We start from the raw sequence: 6890 nt of genomic DNA on the forward strand, positions 1-6890 counted from the left end.
GGAGGACTCATCGGCAGGCGTTTTGATGGCGACGACACGACCCTTGTACGTGCCCTTGTATACGGTGCCATAGATTGGACTAGATTGGTCCATCTTGATGTCCGTGGCCGGTACCTAGACCCGCCCATGGTAAAGAAAGATCGATCGTAGGAAAGTTATGAGTACGCTGGGGATGATGCGGTGCGCAGCTGTCTGTAGCATCGTCGCCAGGCGTCGGTGGCCCATTTGGATGGCCAGAATCACCGGCGTCACGCCCGCCTAATCAACAACAATATTGTAATTGTCATCGTTGTCGTCGACCGCTTTGTTTTTGTACCGTATTGCGAACGTCGAGGTTGATGCTGGGCGATCGCAAAAGCGACATCAACGTCTTGTGGTCGTTGGTTTGTACAGCGAGATGCAGTGGCGAGTCGCCCGCCTACACCGTTTCAGCGTCGCTTCGATGCTCAAGAGACGAGTTAAGACTGAAGTATATACCTCGTTCGCGGCGTTGGAATCACTGTCGTCGTCCAGCAGGTTTTGGCTGGCGTCGTTGTCGTTGACATCTTGAACACGCTCCTACACCACAGATATGTATAGCCTAGATGTTTCACAAGCGAGTTGTACGCTGGCGCCTTGTGTGCCTTCGGGTCTGTCCACCGAGCTCTACATAAGTGGAAAGGACTTGTGACAGGCAGCAGTCGTACCCTCAAAGCTTCGTGGCTGACGTCGAGGCGGTCGCAAACACGCTGGATGAGTTGGCCCAGCAACTCCTCCGAGCCGAATATACGCGTGACGATGTGATCTAGCATTGTCTGTGATAGCTGAGGAGCGTACAAAGACTTGCAGAAGAATGCGTTGGATCGTGCAGACTACCTTTTGCTTGGTCGATTTTTCTGCCTCTAGCAGGGTGTTGATAACGAGTGGGTGGGTCGTGAGCATCAACGGTGTCTTGCCCGTCTAGGAATCACGGCATCCTAGAGCTATAATGTGTGTTGAGATGGCGATACCTTATCCTTGGCAAAGACACTGGCGTCGACGTCCAAAAGGTACTTGACCACACTGTCGTAGGCCTTGTCGGACGCAATGTGGAGTGGTGTCTGCCCCATCTAGTTTGAACGAGATAGGAGTTGGATGGGATCCAATCACAGACAATATTGTCTACCGCGTCGCACGCATCGACGTTGACGCCGCTCTGAACGATTTGATGAACAACTATCATGTTCCCGCCAATCGCAGCCGCATGCAGCAGTGTCGATCCATCCTAGCGTTGCAATAATGACTTTTGAATACGAATCATTCAAAGACAGTACGTGAGAAATGCCGTGGGGGCTGGCGTTGCCACGAAGGAGACATTTGACAACGTCAGCGTGGCCGGCAGCAGCAGCGACAAAAAGGGGTGATTCCCCATTCTACACAAGTTTAACACCCCCGGAAATGAAATAGAGTTTACGTGGTTGAGTGAGTTGATGCCGTTCTCGTCCTTGGTCTCTTGTTGGAGCAGCATCGTGAGGATGGACATATACCCCTTTGCAGCCACCATATGCCACGCCGTCTCGCCATTCTAGATCGAACCAAGATGCTTTTGACCGTCCAACTCAAACTGCATACCTCGTTGGCCAAAGAGCAGCTGACGCCCAGACGCAGTAGCTGAGCCACCGTGCTGCCGTCATTGGTGGAGGCTGCTTGGCGCAAGGTGGTGCCCAATACGGGCCTTGAAGCACATAGATTCTGTACCACACCATCAATATTCTCAGCAAAACGAAGCCGAAACCCCACCTTGTCGACGAAATCGAGGGACGCACCCACCTCGTGCAGCGTTTGAGCTGCCTCGGCGTTGTCAGCGGTAATGGCAACTGCGAGGGCCGTGCGACCCGTCTATTCCATCACACATAACGTAAAAATGTCGGTCAAGAAGTCGATTTATGGAAATACCGAGTCTTTGGCATCGATCTGGAGGTCAGGTTTGCGCAACAACGTTTGAAAGAGTGACAGATCTTGCGTTGCCACGACCAAGTGCAGCAACGGCGTCTCAGACTACACTCATATCAGTCACATCTATCATGGATAGCATATCGTAAAAATGCGTACGCTGTCACGGAGGTTGCCGTAGAGAAAGTTGTCGTTGAGAATGCGTATGGCGTCATCAATGCGCTTCTCGCGCAGTGCAAGAAAGAGCTATAACAGAGAGTGAGTATGGACGCGGCATAGAAGCACGCCGTTTTGGTCGACTATCTACCTGCTCGCTTCGCATGTGAAGATAGTCGCGTAAAAGCTTTGCGACTGGATCATTAGAACCGCGTGTTTCTGCGACCTCTAGCGAAGTTTTGCCATCCTAGAAATTTTTGTTGTTGGTCCTTGACGATGGCTTAAGGCACATTTCATGCGAGCACCATACGCCGACATGGTGGCTATACGTACCTTGTTTTTAGCGTCGATTTTGGGGCCTTTTTGCAAGAGGAGATTGATAATTGCTGGATTGTTGCCCTTCGCGGCATGGTGCAGTGGTGTATAACCATTCTACGTTAATAGATACTTCAAAACAGCGTCATAAAGATCGATACGTACCGCATCAAACGCGTCCACATTGGCACCTTTGTCAATCAAGAGGCGAACAACGTCCACTTGACCTCTGGAAATGGCTAGGCACAATGGCCTTAGACCGTCCTACACAGCGCATGCATCCATTCAAGCAAGTCGAAAAACACTTTTCGGTCGATACGCAAGTCACACCTTGCGCGCGTCCACATCGGCGCCTTTTTCAAGCAAGAGGCGGACGATGTCCGATCGACCGTTCTCAACAGCGCAGTACAGTGGCGTCGTACCATACTACTCCAATGGATTTCAAAGTAAACCAATCCAATTCGAAAGATCAAACGAACGATGTTCTTGCAGTTGATGTTGACGCCTCTGTTGAGATAGGATTGGACGTAAGCCACGTTGCCTTGATATACAGCACACACAAGCGCGTTCTATATCGTCGCTCGTCCACGTCGTCGCAGGTCGCATGGTCGTCGCTCTACCTCGTCGTTTGTTGGCATCCTCCGTCGCCGTCAATTTAAAAACTGACACCTCTCCCCCTTTTCATTGGCTTCTTTTCAACCAATCCACGCTCGACATATCACAGCCGGACGACGCCGTATCTTTTCGGATAAGCAAACCACCGGACGCACGAAGCACGACCTTCATGTCCAGCTCAAGCGCCAGCGCAATCGCCGACGCGAGCTCAATTGACCGCAAGGCCGCACGGGACGCAAGGTGCGTCAGCAGCAGCGAGACCACCGCGGTGACCCTAGTGCCAGACTGAGCTTGGGCAGCGCGAGCTTGCCGCGGACCAAGAGCAGTCGCCAGCGTCCGAGGCGAGACCGGTCTGCGACACAAACCGCCGATGTGCTTCAGGTACGAGCTCCAAGGCGATGGAGGCCGCGAGGAGTGCGTCTCGCTGGACCTGGAGAATCGATGCGGCCAACGACTCGAGCTCGAGGCGAGGACGAGCGAGTACATGGCGCGTGCCCAAACCAACTGCGAGCGACGTCAAAGCTGTAGAGGAGACAGTACAAGGCCGACGCGCTCTGCGACGACTAGGCCGGCGACACGTGCGCGTGGGTGTTGGCGGCTTGCCACAGAAGCAGCGCTTCGTGGAAACGCACCCCAGCGCACGTCACAGACCACGTCGACGCGGCCAGCGTCACAGAGCTGCACGACAAAGTACCGCCGGACGCACTCGTCCAGCGACGGCGCACTCGCACTGAGCGCCACCAGCTTCTGGAGTCGGCCCTCTCGTAGGCACCGTCGGCCACGTAGAGCTTGAAGAGGCTGTACCAGACAAACTCGAGCGTCACGTCGTCCTCGGCGACGTCGACGAGAACCGCTTGCAAAAACGACACCACATGACGGCTCAGACCCTCGGGCACATGCTCCTTGAGCAACGTCGTGAGCTCGACGACGACCGCGATGAACGACCGCGTCGACGACGCAACGGGCTCACTCGAGGTCGACTGCGTCTGGCTGCACAGCCAGTACAAGTTGGACCACATGGCCAGCGACCGCTCGAGCGGCCACCGCTTTGATCCTCAGCGACCGCCCGGCGACGATCGCGGACCTCTACGACTCTGCCCACGTTTGCGGTGCTCCGAAAGCGTCCTGCTATGCGTCGCTCGAACGCGAGTGGCAGTCGGACGTGCTCGAACTTGACGACATGGCGTCCCGCCGCAAGAGCACGCGCAATCCGAGCAAGTTGCACGACTCAAAGCCGAGGGGCACGTTCTCCACTGCCCTATGCTAGTTCTACGTTTCGTATAACAATTTTTCTGATGAACAAGTTGTCATATGTCATACCTTGTGGCGACGACGAGGACGTGGCGCCACACGGTCGATCGATCGGAGCGTATACGGGTTCGAACCCTTGGCGTCCTGCAACGACCACTGACATTGGACCGCGTCCTGACGCGCACGGCGGAGCCGTCGAGCGTCGGTGCCGGTCCCGTCACAAGCGTCGACAAGGTCGAGCGGAGGCACTCGTCGTTGAAGCGCCCCGGGGCGCCGAGCCGCTACATGTAGAATGCCTACACGCAAGATTAGCAAGATAGAATATGAACAAAAAAGAGTGTACGCCAATCTGCGATACTAGTAAGTCGGTACAGGCTTTCGACAAGGCGTCGTCGTCGTCGGCGTACTTTTGCTGTCCACGCTTGCGCGCCACGCAGGACGATCCCCGTTACCTGCTTGGGGCCATGATCAAGCGCGGGTAATGGACCACATAGTCGGTCGACGGCGCGCGCCAAATCGAGAAAAGCCGCGCGTCATCAACGCTCAAGTCGACCAGTCGGACGACCGGCAGCTGCTTAAACACAAAGCGGCGTGCGACGTGGAGGTCGATCGACGCTGGCGAGAGCTCGCCACGGAGCAGCTCAATGGCATGCGGCGTCGTCCTCGTCGTTATGTGCAGGAGCATGCGATGGTCCACGATCGCCATCGACGCAGCCGTCGCCGGCGCCGCGTCAGCATGGAGCCCGAGCACCGACCCAATCACTCGGTGGCAGAGGCAGCTCAGCTGTTCTTACGACCAGACAAGCAGGACATAGTCGGCCGAGAGCGATTGGACGAGCGTGTCGTTGCTGTCGTGGTCGTGGTTGGTGTTGGGCACGGGCGCCGCCGAGGCCGAGGCCGCCCCAGAGCCACTGCAAGCCGACGTGGTCTGTGAGCGCAACTTCGTGGAACGACGCGTGCGAGTGCCCACAGATCGAGAGACCGACGTTGATCGCAATCATGGCGCCGTCGTCGTCGCCCACGACCACGTTGCACTCTTCGAGCCAGCACACGGCGCTGATCGACGTCTGGAGCGGCAGCGAGCCCTCGTCCCGGCCTTCGGTGGAGAAGAGCATCGGCTCGATCTTGTAGCAGTAGCGGCGGATCGTCTTGGCGCACGTGATGACGCAGATCGAGACAAACGGCTTGATAAGCGACTCGAAGACGCGGACGCCCTGCGGCGCGGCGCTCTCTACATGTCTTCAGTCAGCGCCAGCATACAGGCCAAAGGTGCAACGTACCTGGCAGCTCGATAACGAGCGACGCCTTGCTGGAGCTGCTCTCGTGGACCGGCGTCTCTTAGAGAAGCGCGTGCTTGCCAATGGCGCGATACCTCACGAAGCGGTCGTGCTGCAGGCCAAAGCCGCCGCCGAGGCTCTCGACAACTGGCAGAGGCAGGGTTCGCCGCCGTCGTCTCGGACGATGCAGAAACGTACGGCTCGGGGCGCTCCACACACACGGTTGCAAGGTCTTCGGGCCATTGCGGGCAGGCAGCACTGGGATAATGGGTCCGCTGGCGCCTATCCCGGATCTCATCCGGATGTTCCGACCCTACCCGATATACAGTAGGGGGTGCTACCGAAACGGCAACGATTTGCGAGTATTTTTCTTTGGAGGGGATCTCGAGACGAACGTCCATGCCAACGCGCTTCTAATGGTCGGCGTCGCCGTCGACGCTTCCATTGCAGCGCGTCTGTTTGCGGCTCGTGGCGCGCTCTCACAGGTCTCGGGCGTCGACGCCGAGGCGTGGCATCGCTTTGCGTCCGAGGCCCCGTTCTTGTCCGTATCGTGCGCCCGCATCGACGCGCCGACTCGTTCCAGGACAAGCGGCGCGTGCTCGACGCCCTCGAGTGTCTTTTGGCTCTGCCCAGCGACGAGGACGTCGTGGCCGCTGCGCGCGGCGTGCTGTTTGACGTCGACGGCCGACTGCGCACCCTCGGCTACATGCTCGTGGCCTCGGGTGCCGAGACCGCGCTGGCCCAACTAGCACTGGATACGCTGGGCGACGCCACCGAAGCCGCCGTCGCTGGTGCCGTTGTGGCACATGAGAGCGCTCTCGACACGACGTCGGTTCGAAAGCTACTCCTCGACGAGACAACGACACTGGCACCGGCGCTCACACTCGCACTGCTGCGTCTGGTGCCTCCCTACGACTCGAGCTTGCCCTCGTTGTCATGGTCCTCGGTACGTAATGCTCCATTTCTAAAGTATTTCTATTTGGTATAAACACTGATTGTAGCTGATTGTAGCTCTTGTTGATGGAGATACCCGTTAATGTCTGCAGTCGGTTTGCGCACTCGGTCCCCGGCCTCTCGAGGACCGCTCAAGGGCACTTGATCAGAATTCTTGCCCGAGGCGCCACAGAGGCCAAGCACAATCCGTTTCGCGCGGCGGTCGAGCACACAACGATCTCGAGGCCGACGAGAGTATGTTGACGGTCTTGCCACGCCTCGGCGCCGGCGCGTGTATGGAGCACTGCGCCAAGACGGAGATCCCCTCGCACGTCATGACCTACGCCCAGTTTATTCTCCCGCTCCGCCTCGGCGACGCGCAGCACAGCGTCCATGCGCAAGGTCAGAGTCCATATGATGGAATCGTAGGTC

The sequence above is a fragment of the Saprolegnia parasitica genome (assembly GCF_000151545.1).
Source record: "Saprolegnia parasitica CBS 223.65 unplaced genomic scaffold supercont2.202, whole genome shotgun sequence".
Classification (NCBI taxonomy): domain Eukaryota; phylum Oomycota; class Saprolegniomycetes; order Saprolegniales; family Saprolegniaceae; genus Saprolegnia; species Saprolegnia parasitica.